General features: G+C 41.0%; 1 protein-coding gene across 4 annotated transcripts in view; it reads left to right on the top strand.

The window, feature by feature from the left end:
• TNIK (TRAF2 and NCK interacting kinase) overlaps window positions 1-15,695 on the top strand; it is a 413,295-nt gene that overhangs the window by 92,693 nt on the left and 304,907 nt on the right. The window lies entirely within an intron of this gene.

The following is a 15,695-nucleotide window of genomic DNA, read 5'->3' on the forward strand; positions in this document are numbered from 1 at the left end:
TATTTTCTCCCAGAAAATGATCTGAAAAAGTGATTGTTTAGAAAAGTGGGTTGATTCTCCTGATTATCAAAAGAAAATGGAAATTAACTTTTTGGACTAAAGCTCAGGGGGTTTTAGTGAATGAGCTATTGAAATAAATGCCTTCAAAACAAACCAACTGTTTCCGCATGATTATTTCAAGGGAAGTATCCGTCACTTTCCAGCGTGGTAGTGATATGGGATGGCATTTTCACTACAAATTCTCTCTTGTTGTTCTGTTTTTAAAAAATTACTTCTTTGAGTCCTAAACTTCTCTTAGTTGATTAAAATTATTGTAGAAGTCATCCAGATTGTAATATTTCCGATTCTACAGAATGTCAAAAGTATATGTGTGTGTGTGTGTGTGTATATATATATAAATACTTAAGCCTTTATTTACCAGGAGGTACCCTTTGGTGTCCACTCCAGGGGGAAATTTCTCTCTTGCAAGAAATGATATTTCCTAAAATGTCAACCCCCTGCAATTAGACAGAATGTAGTCTACTCCAGCTGTTCACTTGACACTGATCCTGTCTGACACAAGAAAGAAAGGTGTCTCAGCAAATGCTTTTAAATACTTTCAGTGAAGATAATCAGGTTGGAAGATTGTGCTATTGCATTTTGAGAAGTTGGATTGAACTTGTGAATTAATGTGAGCTTATGAATTAAGCCCTGATTTAGGTAGAGAATTACTTCTGATTCGCTGTCAATTTGGAGAAGCAACTCTGTATAATGCTGTTGGTTTTATAGTGCCATTCCATTGTCCTGTGCTTCCCACCTGTAGAATACACATCTGGGAGATGATTCACAGCCTTGTCCACTAATCCAAGAGGTGGACTGTATACACTCTTGCAAGGGAGGATAACAAAGAGATAAGGATTCTCAATTAAGGATGAGAATGTTTGGAAAATCCAAAATTAGCCCTAATTTCTTGTTACTTGAAAAAAAAAGAAAAGGAAACAAGTCTCAGGAGGTCTCAGATCTTCAGAGAGGAAAGAAATTCACCAACTACGTTGTTAACGCTATTGTTCTAAAGGGTGCCCTTCTCTTAGAGGTTGATACAGAAATTTGGCTTCTCTCAAGCTGAGGGGAGACTGCAAAGATGGCCATGGTGATAACATTGGACTTTGGGACAGGAGGCTTGGTTTCTTTTACCAGCCCTATGTATTGTTTTGTGGTACAGCAGCTTTTCTGCGCATTAGTCAAGCGAGAGTGTTTGCTATAAATGTTTTGGGGACTTGGAATGATTTACCTGAAGGATGAATCCTCCGTGCCCAGTTAAGGGTTTGGTTTCTAGACGACCCAGATGATATTAGGTGGCACCCCCTCAAGAACAGAGACACCTGGGTTTTCTGGGTCACTAATCCAGTCCTGCTGTTACTCTGAGCCCTGAAGGATTAAAGCTTAATAAACTGCAAGACCTGAACTCAAATACACGTGAACCCAAAGAGGAATAATTTAGGAAGTGATTGTCCACATTATAGGTTATATTTAACTTTTATGGAATAGGTATATTTCTAAAATAGTGTAAACATAAATATAAATTTTTAAGCCCTAGGAACAGATTTCTATACCAAAAAAGCCTGTGATAAATACTTTCTTTACATTAAATATTAAATCTTTGATTTTAATTTTTTGTAACCCTGGCTTTTGTTGTTCCTGGATTTCATAAAATGAGGTATAATTTTATGTACAATTATACAGATGTAGCCTTTCTTTTCTGGAAAGATTCTTATAAGTTTCTTTTAATAAGCTGTCCTAAGAGAGTCATAATATAATTTTATTTACAAGTAGTTTTTAAGAAGTAGACTTAATTCAATACACAAAAAGTATATGTAGATATTAAGAGAGTATTTCTTGAAGTATATCTTCACATAAGCCACTTAAATCTAGATGTGGAAACATATTTTATATAAAGGTCATTAACAACATTTAGCTTTTCAAAGTTGCTTCTAGCCTTACTCCCAAGTCTAGCTTGGTCTGTCTCTCCTTGGGAGGTTAGATTTGTTTATCATTTTGGTCCCAGGTGGTCAAGTGGTAGTTCAGTATCTGTTTTTTGCTTTATTTTCTAGACAGATTGCATAAATAATGAAGAGTAAAGAGGCTCTGTCAGGGTTTTTTATGAGGAAATCATCTTCTTGGGCCTATGGCTCCCATGAAAAAAATGAACCAACCAAAGGCCACATACCCGTTTGCTAAAGGCTCTGGCTATGCATTGGCATGCCACTTATTGGGACCTAATGGAATCCAGACACATTTTTGTTAAAATAGAGTAATTATTTTAATAGGTCCAAATAATTGTTTAATGTTTATTGCTAAAACACCATTAAATCTTAGCCACAGATTTTAAAAATGAATGTTAGTCTATCCTGTTTCTGAATTTGCCCTTTGGAACTGTATATTGGTTATTGCAGAGATGGAAATGTACTTTATTCTGGGGTGACAATGTGAATTGGGAATATGGTGGATTCCTCAGTATCTCTCAGGTTTCTCTTAAAACCTCCTCTAGGTTGTAAAGTATGAAGTAAAGAGGCCATATTGGTGGTTATAGTACTTGTTGAGAGAGAACACTGTGACTGAGTGTGTTGTGTGTGTGTGTGTTCAAAGGGTTTCAAAGGTCCTTATAGGTCATCTAGCCCAATCATGCCTCTGCCAGCGTCTGTTCAGCCCATCCTTGATCACCTCCACCTGTGTGGGATTCATTACCTCCCAGTCATTCCATTTGCCTGCAGTTCCCTTTGAATGTTAATTATCATGTTGAGCCAAGATTCTCCCTTCCTAAAATGTTTACCAGTTCAAGCTCCTTTCACTCCCTCGGAGCTATTTAAAAAAAGAAATGTCATCTTCTTCCACAAGAACATAGTCCTTCAGATATTTGAAGACTTCTCCCTTCTTCCCCCAAACACATACTTGTGTCTCCTCATCTCCAGGCAATGTAGCCACAGTTGCTGAATTAATTCTTCGTATGACTTAGACTTGAGGTCCTTCATTATCCTGGCTTCTGCCCTGAAACGATTCTAACATATTAATTAAAATAATCCTTCATACTTTAAAATAGTTTTCTATGTCATGAAACATTTTGTGTGTATTATCTGATTTCTGATTTAATTTCAATAATAATTTCATGTGAACCTTTTTCTCACCTCAGGGTCTTTCTAGTAATAGTTTCTTCTGTCTAGAGCACTTGCCCCTCAACCCTCTCATGACTAGCTTTCTCTCCTTCAGGTCCCAGCTCAAATGTTACCTGCTCAAGGAAACCACTTTTCATCCTTGTATCTAATAGAGCCAGCCACTGCCACTGCCACTGCCTCCCTCCTCCCAATGACTTTCTCTGTCAACTTGTTTTTTTGTCTTCATGGCATTGCCACTCTCCGAAATTGTTTACTTCTTTGTTTATGTATATATTAAACAATTTAAATGCATAATAAGGAAAAAATAAGGGTAGGGACCTAGTCCGTCTAGCCATCACTGTATCCTCCATCTGGTACATAGTAGATGGTGACCTGTGTGTGGCCCAGAATTGAGCTCTGTGTTCCTTGATAATTCTATTTATATTCATTCCCAGTTTTTTCAGCATTTCCCATGAAACGCCAGTCTGCTGACTTCAGATGTGCATATTTGGACAAAAGTCATCAACAGAATTCTCTCCCTGTTTTTTAGGGTAGGGGTGTGGATTTTATGTTAAATTAATTATTGATAGTCTGTAGAAGAAAGATACATGCTGGAAATTTACAAATGAGGCAAATCAATTTTCTGGGGTTCACCCTCCTGGAAGAGGTTCTCAGAGTTTACTATGCAAAACAGATATTTGAGAAATGATGAAAAATGTAGATTTCCAGGCCTAACCTCTCAAATTTTGATTCAGTAGGTCTGGCTGGGGTCCAGGAATCTGCACTTCTAATAAGTGTATGGGTTCCTTCTGATGTTCAGGGCCCTGGGGCCACACCTCCAGAAACTCTGCAAAAATGATTGTAGATTATCCTGTTGTAGGGCCACTTGAGTGAATGTTAATCCTAACGTTTTTTGTAATCATTTACTGTAGGGTTTTTGTGCCGACTCTAACACGCATAAACTGAGAAAAGTAAAAACGCGCAAAGATCTGGACCTGAGATGTGATGCCAGCCAGTTCTGACATACTCATTCTGAGATTTGACTTTTGCTGTTTTTATTTGACATGCTCGTGATTACAGTTTAAGGTGGTTTCTGAGTAATTCAACTCAAGACCTGACAATTGATACGGTCAAAAACTGACCTGGCATAGACAGAAGAATCTGAGCCTGTTGCATGAGATTTCCTTAAATCTATATATTGTGATCTCTTAATAAATTTTCTGTTGAAGTGAGACAAAACATTTTAATAGTAGGTTTATTGATAGTCTTGTTATGGAGGTGATTCTATGACATACTCAGGATGCAGTGTAGCTTTTCATATTCTGTTCTAATGAATCATGAATTATACTATTCCCTTCTTGTTTGGTAAGGAGTGAGTATGGGAGAATGTTGTGTTTCTTAAATAATAGTGGCATTTGTTTTTTAAACAAAAATTCAAATATAAAGAATACATTATTTCACATTTGTTGAGTGCCCGTGACAAAAGCCCTGTGCTTTGTGTGGGAAGAAGGCAGAGCCAACCAAGGTCGTTCCTACTCTAAAAAGTGTGCAGTCAGATTAACTAATTACTTAATGTTTAGTTACAATGCTTACTGTGTGCTAAAGCTTCTCCTATATGGTGTCTTAGTTACTCCTCATGATTTTATAGGGGAGGAAACTAAAGCACATTTATTAAACCACATTATCCCTTCAAGGCGGGGTTTCTCAGCCTTGGCACTGGGTTGAGAAACATTGGGGTCAGATAGCTCTTTGTTGTGGAGGTGCTGTCCTGTGCACTGTAGGATGTTTAGCAGCGTCCTTGGCCTCCACCCATGAGATGCCAGTGCACCCCAAAGTCCTGACAATCAGAAATGTCTCCAGACATTGCCAGCTGTCTCCTGAGGGGCAAAGTTCTCCGCAGCTGAGGACCACTTCTCTAAGCGTAAGAGAAAATAGCAAAAACTCTTAAAATTGATGTGCAAACAGAGACAGTGGGAGCGTAGAATACAGAGCAATATGAGTCAGAGTGGGGACCTGAATGAATTGTGGGAAGGGGATTTGGAAAAAGCTTAGAGGCCTTGGCACGTGCATATGTTGGGGTATAATTTAACATTTTCATAAGTGGAAAGGAGTGTAATGGAAAGGACTTAGGAGCAGGACTGAGCTGGTGTCCGGTCTGTTTCTGCCTCGTTCTAGTTTTGTGAAGATGGCCAACTTGCTCTCTGAGTGACAGTACTGTTAGTAATAGTACAGTGTAGGGTTGTTATGAAAACTAAAGTGTAATGTGTGTGGAATCCCTCAGCCCAGTGCCTGACATATAGTAGGCACTCAGCAACCTTTTCTTCTTCCCAAACACATGCGCCAGGGGGAGCCTAGCTTACCAGCTCTTTCCTTGGTCTTGGTTTTGCAGAAGAGTTTCTGATGTGCAAGAAGCATTCATAGAAGATGAGGTCAGAAACACACACATCTTTGTGCTTCACGTTCTACCTTTGAGTTCTTGGTTTTTTTAGGTATGTTCAGAATTGCATTATTTATATTAAATCCAATTCTTAATTCTTCTTTATGGCATTGGATGATATAATTGCCATTCAGATACTATAGTTGGTCTTTGTTTAAAGAAAGCCAATTTCTCAATAATTTGTAAGAAGAAGTAGATTATTAGAGGACGTAAGAAGAATTGGGTGTAGCACTCTGGGATTTTACTGAGGTGAGAGTGATTTTTAAATAATTATATATTTTACAAATCTGGGGGGAGAATCGACAGTTCTTCCCCTTAAGATTGTGCAAGATCTAAGTAGAGAGCCCTTTTTATGAGATTCGTAAGGAGAGTGGGGTAGTAAGGACCTCACTTAGGAACTGAGGTTCTGTCTTTATGGGTTTGGCTCCACCTCTAACTTGCCATAGCTTTGAGCTTGCCATATCACCATTTAGAGCTTCAGGTTTTCTCATCTGTAAAATGAGGATAAAAATGCCTTTCCTGGGCTTCCCTGGTGGCGCAGTGGTTGAGAGTCCGCCTGCCGATGCAGGGGACACGGGTTCGTGCCCTGGTCCGGGAAGATCCCACATGCCGTGGAGTGGCTGGGCCCGTGAGCCATGGCCGCTGAGCCTGCACGTCCGGAGCCTGTGCTCCGCTACGCGAGAGACCACAGCAGTGAGAGGCCTGTGTACCGCAAAACAAAACAAAACAAAACAAAAAAAACCTTTCCTGATATATCCCATCAGGTTACTGTGAGATTGAAATGAATTAAGGACTATGAAAGTACTTTGTTAAATTTAAACTGCCATGTCCACTTAAGGTTTGATTATTGCTATTGTCTTTTATTTTATTACAAGGTAGGTGGCAGAGTCCTGTATACAGGGACTAGGGAAGCTTAATCCTGAGTCGACCTTTCTCTCTTCCTCCTTGTGCCCATTAAGCTGTGTGTTACCAAGTACATGAAAGTCCCCTCTGGGTGGCCTGACCCCAGCTACAGATTCATTCTTGCACCCCTTCTGTTTTGTGATCTTCGGGCAAACAGGGTCATTGGATTGAGTGGAGGTCTCTCTGGCTTTGCCTTTGCCTCACTGACATTTGTTAGCTAGACAGTCACATTTCTCAAAGTGTGTTCAGTGGAACCCCAAGATCAGCTCTGTGAAAAAAGAACAGAGTGACTAAAGAGGTTTCATAGTGCTCCTAACCATCCCTTACTCTTGAATATTAGCATTTATAGTACTTTGTTCTACCCAATATTTTCCCAATTTATTTAACTGTGGAATCTCCCCTCTCCTCTCCCTACGCAAGTAACTGCTTTTAATGCCTCTTGGAACTATTCCATAGAACACAGAAAATCAGGATGGCTTATGTCCAGGTACCGTAGCTGAGTGTCCATCTCCCCATTGCTGCAGCCTCTGTATCATCCTTTGCATCAGGGGCATTTTACATAAAACATGGCTGCAGGTCTATCTTTCCTGTTTCCCTATAAACCAGGCTCTTGGGCCAGGTCTAGTATGTCGATCACCTTTAAAAATAATTTTCATACTGTTTATAGTAACAGATTATCTACTAAAATTGATATAGCCCAAGGGTACTAGTTGGTTTCATTCAATTAAAAAAAGTTGTACCTGCCAAAAATACCCAAGCACTATTTTTCTAGGAGCACAGAAATTATGATTTTTGACATCAAATAGACATGTCTCTAAGATGCTGTAGCACATGCAAAGCATTGTTCTTAGTCATAGGTTCATTTGACTGTAGCTAAGACTTTAGGATTATTTAGTTATTATTATTTAGTCTCAGAAGGTACTTTCATTGCAGTTGGCCAGAATTATAGGTAACAATTTTACTCCTGCCCCATAAGTAGAATCATTTACCCTTGAAATGGTTTGGCTTGATGAGCTTTTCATAAATCCCCATGTTCTTTGCATCTACTTTGGCTCAAGACGATGTCACCTCATGCTGTGACCGTTGGGTGTAATGAATTAGATGGCTGCCTTGTAAGCACAGAGGGAAGACCTTTGTGAGCCTGTGTGCCATATTCATAAGGAAGGTCACTTTCTCCGCTGGGTGGCCAGACCTCCGGAGTTGCTACTAAAACTTGCCACAGGGGACTTTGTAGGATTTCTTTTTGCTACTAGTGTTTCTCAGCCCTCACTGTTTATGGAAATCATCTGGATAGCTTTGAAAAACTAAACATATGTGGACCCTTCTCTAGAGATCTGGTTCTAGTAGGTCTGGTGTAGGACTGTGTAAAGCTAGTTTCCAGCACTTCCCAGATGCTTCTAATGCAAAGCCAGAATTGAGATCCACTGGGCTAAACTATTGCCTCTCAGGTAGCTTACAGGATCTTTTCGGTGTCTTTGCCTTTGGGGAGGAGTCTCTTCCACTCTTATCTCTATCCTGGGGTTTTGTTTACCTTGTTTGTTCATTTATTCAACATCAGCCTTTAGAATAAGCATCTATTATCGGCTTGGCACACGTGTGCCACCTTTCCTTAGAAGTGTTTAGATTACTTTAGTTCAAAATTCTTCCCTTCCATCTCATATCAGTGAATTACCAAATAACTTGGTGCACAGCACCCTGGTGATGTGTCGTTTATAGATCTCGTAACACCCTTCATGATTTGGTGATTATAAGGCAGTCTCAAGTAATTAAACAATCAATAGTTACTATGTAATTATTATTTGGGCTTTTTTGGTAACCTGTGAAATGAAACTCGGTCAGGATTACGGGCACAGAATTTAGGGCCATGCACAGTTGTAACTCTTTTAGACATGGGAAACATTTGAGACTCTCTTAAAAAGAATAATTAATTGGGGCCCTGGATTAAATTTCTTATCTTTGTGGTTTAACCTCAAATATAATTTTATTAAGTCCACTTGGATATTTTGCAAATGCAAAAATAAGTATCTACTCTTTGGCAAGCAAGTATGCGTTCTCTATTAAGTAGGAGCCCTGCTCGGTGGTGAGAATCTGGAATGGGGGAGGGAAGCCTTGCCCGGGCCTCCAAATCGGGCAGACTACAGCCTCTTCTGTCGAGTGCTGTGGCCTTGGGCATTGCTTCTGATTTTGGTCCTGTTGCTTACTTTCCCAGGCCATGCACAGAACTGCTGTGTGTTTTGTTCCCATGTACGACAAAGGAAGAGAGGATAGCAGCTGGCTCACCGAGAACTCTTAATAAATGCAAAATAGCTACCATAATAATAATGATAATAACGAGATCATCTTTCTAGACTGCAGAGAAGAGTTATGAACTAAATTATGTGAAGAGCTCAGTCTCCTTTAGGGGGAAGGTGCTCTATTGTTTTAGAAAACTTGCCCATGATTACATAATATAGCCGGTTGGGACATATAGTCTTTGGCAGGCCACTAGCATGTTCCAGATGATGCTTTTCTTCAGAGTATTTCTTGAGAAATTCAGTTTTGTCCTGTGCATCACGTTCAGGAACGCAGTAGGAGGCTCTCAGTTGAATTTGCTAGAAATCTTAGTACTTTTTAGTTTTGCCTCATTCCTTCTCTCTCCCTCTCTCCTTCCCCCACCCTCTCTTATTGTGCTAAAATATCCATGCCATAAAATATTGTTCAGTAGCATTAAGTACATTCACATTGTTGTGCAACCATCGCCACTATCCAAATCTAGAACTTTTTCACCATCCCAAACTGAAACTCTGTACTCAGTAAACAGTAATTCCCTACTGCCCACTCCCCCTCTTTCCCCCAGCCTCTGGTCTTCCTTTTAAAAAGTATTCCCAGTAAACTTAATTGTAGAAGTGATGGTTTCCTGGAGAGTTTCTTGTAACACCTCCTCTCCAACAAGGCCGGAAGGGTCCTGCACCTCTGCGTGTCCGTGTGTCTGTGTTCCTCAGGATGACTCACTGGCTGCTTTATCCTCCAGGTGACTGACTGCCCAGCACCTGCAGAGCAGCATCTTGTTCCAGGAAGCTGAAACCGGCTGAAGCCCTTGACTTTTTTAGCCTGTTTGTGTCTAAATAAAATGATCCTTCTCAGGTGGAGGTAGAAGTAGAGGTAGAGGTCAATCAATGTGCCAACATCTTCTATGAATCCTCACACCGTGTTGTTAATGTTTTCTCTATTAAACTGGGCTGTGATTATTTTTATCACACTTTTATAATGAGATTCCCCTTTACCTTTAAATGTAGCACTTGTTTTCTCTTTTAGTAAGTAAATTTTGTTTTCTTCCATATGAAACTCCAGTATTTCATACGACAGCAGAATGTTCTGGAAGGAGGTGGTCAGGGTGTCCCCGGTGCAGCTGTCCTTTCTCCAGTGCGCCACTCCCCTGAACACCCCTCCTGCATCCGTCCACAGAGCAGATGAGGTCCCCAGGCCCAGATTCCTCAGGACGCGACCTCTATCTCCCCGTCCAGCCTTGTGTTGGGCGGATCCTGACTCACGCCTGCGCAGTGCTATCACAGTGCTAGCAGTTTCTGTTTATCCGTGCCACCTACCCGACAGCCTTAACCCTTGGCTCAGCGGCAGCCCTCCTTCTCTGCACCCTGGGACACTTGCTGACCTCTCCTCATCATCCTGCCCTCACTGTTTTGTAATGTTCTGTCTGGCTGTTTCCACTCTAAACTCAGAGCTCCTTGAGTTCCGGAACATTACTTTTTCTCTAGCGCCGATACAGAGTAGATGGTTAAAAGTATCAACTTTAAAAAAAAGGCTACCACTTTCATGTTTCGCTGAGCTTGGAATGCCCTATCTCAGTGGAATATGTGTCATTTTTGCTTAATCTCAACTGTTGAAACATATACATCAAGGAGACTGACCCTCAATATAATATTTAATACTAGCCAACAGCTGCTAAATACTGATAAGTTACATCAAAACAGTGTCCACCTACCATGCATTATAACAGAAAAAAAATAGGATAAGAAAATAATTGTTTTGCCTTCTTTTTGACACTGGTTTCATGGACATGATCGAAAACTGTCCCTGTGGCTAAATGGCTACAGGCTGTTTAAACTTGTAAAGACCCTGTTACACACTTCTGGGAACAGAGGTGGGTTTTCTTAGGTTTTCCTTTTGCTCTCCTGTCTCCAGGACTGTGGAATTGAACATCAATATTGATGATTATAACAATTTTTATAAAACCTTCATTTCATTATTCTATTTGACCTTCACAGTATCCTCACAAGTGAGATAGAAGGGATATGATTATCCGTGTTTTAAAGTTGAAGAAGTTAGGTCTCGGTTTATAAATGACTTTCCTGAGGTCAACAAGTAGGCTATAGAGCCTGACTCGTGGTCACATAGCCTAAATTCTCTCAGCTCCACACACAAGTTCCCCAGAAGGAAATCTGGGGCGGGAGCAGGGGATAGAGAATCCCCCTAGGTGTTTGGCAGGGATTGGTTTTGCCCTGCTCTTGCATTGCATGTTTAGAATTCATTTCAAGTGGATCCCTGATAAGTCTGAATATATAATATAAAGCAGTGATGACATAACTTGTTTCACTATATAGTTGGTCTAATCTTTATATCCAAAATACTGAAAGGTGATTGACGGTTGGGTAATTAATCACTGGGTTTCTTACACTATGTTTTTATACAACAAGCAAAATTGCTATTTCCCCAGAAAGATAAGAAGGGAATTCTTTTCCATCTACAAAGAGGAACTTGGGCTTGTTACATTTTACAATGTAAAATGCTGCTGTGCTGGTCATCTGAGGGAGGTGGTTGCTTCTTTCTCATGACTTGTTTTTGGTGGGAGGGGGCAGGAATAGCATATTTCTAGACGTCTTCAAAAATCAGCTCCAATATCCAGGTGCGTGATTTTTCCTCCAAAAGACTCTGCAATCAGACCGGAGCTTGATAAATGTTTGTTGAATGGAATTGATTTATTCTCTCAGCTGCAGTCGTGTACTTTTGTGAGCAAATGGATGAAACTTACTGCTCTGGAGACCATGCAAATATTTGCCAGTGCATAATCTGTGCTTTTCTCTCCGGTTAGCTGTAGCCTGGTGTGGCATTGTGGTAGATCGCTTACTCTTTACCTTTGTGTTTTCACCCCTTGTAGGGGCCTAGGTTTGTGTGTTTGGGCTTGAGGATGGGGAGAGACAGGGAAACAGAGGATAAAAGGACAGAATTTCTGGGTAATGTAGTAGAGAGTGATCTGGCAACAGTATCAAGATACAAACTATTTGTTGAATCATTTATCGTGAATGCAGGTTGGGAATCTCTCTGTAGAGACTCTCGATTTCTGTTTCTATTAAGGATCACACTGGTCACTTTTTTTTTTTTTTTTTTCTTTTCTGCAGATTTTAAGTAGGTAGCACCCATGACCCAAGAACTCCAGCAATGCCTCTACAGGCTATTGTCAGCTGCTTCAATGAGAAGTTTGACCTGTATTCACCTCATTCTTTCTCTTTATGTGTCAAAAGAGTGAAAGTTAGTGAAAACCAAAGACAATGAGTCTTTTTGTTTGGATGGAGGCAGAGTTGATTGTATATTCTCTTAAATGGAGTTTCAAATTAAGCAGATTCTGATTTCCCCCAGCTAACCCTTCTGATGATTTGAGCAGAAGAGGAATGTTTTGTCACCTAAATGTTTAGTACTTTTGGTTCTACAATTTTGTACCCACTTACCCACGTTGAGAGATCCTTCAGAACTTTCAAAACCTTTCATTCCCTGAAGAAACCTATCACGGAAGCTAAGCACCCAGGCTGCTCCCCTCCCCATACGGATCTGCCCGTCTGTGAGTGCTGAAAGGAGGAGGTGCTGGGCACCAGCCTGAATGGTCTGCAGCAGGTTGGGGATGGGGTGGGATGAGCAGATGCCTGATGAAGAGCGGAGGCTGCCCTCTTCCTTGGGTCTCCAGCTTACCCGTTGCTCAGGACAAGACTTGCTTGAACAAGACTAATGACTACAGTTAATCATCTGAGTAAATATGTTCTAAATTTAAGGTGTGTCCAAGAAACCAGTGTTGGAGTGTTGGTAGGGGATAAGGAAAAACACAAAATAGGGAGGCAAAAACAACAACAAGGCTGCCAACAAAACCCAAAACAAAAATAGTGGCGTCCAGACAAAAAGCTCGTTGTTTGACCATTCCTTTCCAGTCCAGAAGCAAAGGAGATTTATGAATACTGGTTCAGCTGATGAGTAATACCATGGTCAGTTGTGGTCTTTGAAGTTTGTCCTAAATACTATGTATCGTGGTGTTAGTTCTCCTTCAAATCCGTATATTTGTGAACGTGTGAAAGTAAGGCAGGTACTGACCGTGCTTCCTATCGCACTCCAGTCACAACTTCCATCACCCCCAGCATTCTGCCGTCTGCGTGATCAGTGTTGAAGAGACTCTTTACTCCATGCATTGGTCTCCAGGGAGTGTCTCGGAATTTCCAAGTCTATGGTCCTCATGTTGTTGTTCTAACACTTGAATCCAGAGATTGTGTGGGGTTATGATACCCATTTGCTGACGGAGACCATGAACATCCAGAGGTTTCAACATCTTACTCAGGATCTTGCCTCTCAGGAAGGGTGTGACCCACAGAGCTCAGGAGCCCACAGAGCTCTCCTAAGGAGCCCTCCTCTCTGCTCTCTGAGGTCCTGGTCAAAGCCCAGAGGTTTTCTTTCCAGATTTCCTTGAGGAACACAGCTCAGGGAGCTAACCACCTCAGGTCTGTGGGCACATGAGGTTTAACTGACTTCTCTGTGGCTGGTGTCTCTTCCAGAGTAAATATGGGGGAGAAAATCCCCTCTTCACAGTTTGTGTTTTGGGTTAAAATAGAAGCAGTTAAGTGCCTAGTGTTGAATATTAGTTTAAAAAAATGAGTAGATGTACAAGGGTATGTATATCTATTTGGTGTTGGTGTTGACAGGGCTCTATGCTTTATTGGAATTGGATTGCTCCCTAAGAAGAGGTAGCAGTTGAGGACAGTTCCTGGTGGTGCAGTGTCACCCTATGATATGTATGTGGCCAGAAAAGCTGATTTTGTTAGGATAATGGCTCTTCATACTAACATACACTTTGGGGGGGATTTGGAGCTTGGAGGATATTTACAGAACATTCTCCAGAATAAAAGTTGTAAGAACTAACCAATATCAGCTTTGCTTGGATGTAGGACTGGAGCATCTCGATGAAATGCTCAAAGCCTGAGAACTGACTTACAGGTAAAGACACAGCCCAGTGACCTGTGTGCCGTGGAAGGTCACATTGAGGAAGAATGTTTCTATCTTTCTAGATTTGAACCTTAGAGGTTAGGATGCATTCAGAACTCTTGGTAGTTTGTTAAAGAACAGTGTCCTTATGGTTGTTGTCCTTGGGTCCTCTCTTGTGGTTATAGAAGTTTCATAGACTTAACGTGTGCTTTAGGTGGCAGTATTTTTTTTTGCGGTACGCGGGCCTCTCACTGCTGCGGCCTCTCCCGCTGCGGAGCACAGGCCCCGGACGCGCAGGCCCAGCGGCCATGGTGCGGCATGTGGGATCCTCCCGGACCGGGGCACGAACCCGCGTCCCCCGCATCGACAGGCGGACTCTCAACCACTGCGCCACCAGGGAAGCCCAGTATTTTTTTTTTTAATTGAAATATAGTTGGTGTACAATGTTATGTTAGTTTCAGGTATACTACATAATCGTTTGACATTTGCATATATCATGAAATGATCACCACCATAAGTCTAGTAACCAATTGTTCCATGCAAAGTTATTACATTATTATTGACCATATTCCTTATGCTGTATCCCTGTGACTTATTTATTATATAAGTGGAGGTTTGGACCTCTTTATCCCCTTCACCTATGTCCCCTCTCCCTCTCTCTGGCAACCACCCGTTTATTCTCTGTATCTATGAGTCTGTTTTTGTTCTGTTTGTTTGGTTTGTTTTTAAGATTCCATATGTAAGTGAGATCCTGTGGTGTTTGTCTTTCTCTGTGTGACTTATTTCACTTAATATCCTCTAAGTCCATCCATGTTGTTGCAAATGGCAAGATTTCATTCTTTTTTATGGCTGAGTGATATTGAATTATATATATGTATGTACCATATCTTTATCCATTTGTCTATCCATGGACACTTAGGTTGCTTCCATATCTTAGCTATTATAAATAATGCCTCAATGAACATTGGAATGCATATATCTTTTTGAATTAGTGTTTTTGTTTTCTTTGAGTAAATACTCAGAAGTGAAATTGCTGGATCTCATAGCAGTTCTATTTTTAACTTTTTGAGGAGCCTCTATATTGTTTTCCATGGTGGCTTCACCAATGTGCCGTCCCAACAACAGTGCACACCTCACCAACACTTGTTATTTGTTGTCTGTTTGATGATAGCCATTCTGACAGGTGTGCAATGGTATCTCATTGTGGTTTTAAGTGGAAGTTCTTGACTTTTCTTGTGGTTCATGTGTCTCTTTAAAGCTCAAGGACTGACTTTGTTCTGCTAACAATACAAGCAGTACTGGTATGTAAATATATATGTATAGTGTATATATATAGTACTCATGCCCATTATAGGAAAGGCTCCATTCCACAGCGTCTTGAGGTAGATAACTTAATACTTATGATCCCTGCTCTTCAGATGAAGAGTCTGGCCTTAGAAAGCTTGACTTGCCCTAGGTCACTCCAACAACTGGAAGTTGAACCCACCTACAACCTTTTGACACCAAAGACTTAAGCAGATATAATTCATTGGAAGAATGAAAGCAAGGTGGGGCTGAACTCAAGCATTCAGTGATTTAACCTTTAATTTAAAAATTTCTGGCTTAACAGAGATCTATGGTCCCCAGTTCTTAGGGTCCCTTTTTTTTTTTTTGCTGTACGCCGGCCTCTCACTGTTGTGGCCTCTCCCATTGTGGAGCACAGGCTCCGGACCCGCAGGCTCAGCGGCCATGGCTCCCGGGCCCAGCCGCTCCGCGACATGTGGGATCTTCCCGGACCGGGACACGAACCCGTGTCCTCTGCATCGGCAGTAGGGTCCCTTTTAAAATGGAGAGGTAACACTAGCAAGCTATTATTCCTCAGCATTGTTTATATACTTTATTTCTCCTCTTTGACCATTTTAAAAAGGTTAAAGAGAATTATTTTGCTGCTTACAAGTGACCTAGTAATTCTGCTAATATGTCAAAATAAGTGTACTTTAAAATATCCCACTTAA

Source organism: Globicephala melas, chromosome 4 (assembly GCF_963455315.2).
Source record: "Globicephala melas chromosome 4, mGloMel1.2, whole genome shotgun sequence".
In the NCBI taxonomy this organism is placed as follows: domain Eukaryota; kingdom Metazoa; phylum Chordata; class Mammalia; order Artiodactyla; family Delphinidae; genus Globicephala; species Globicephala melas.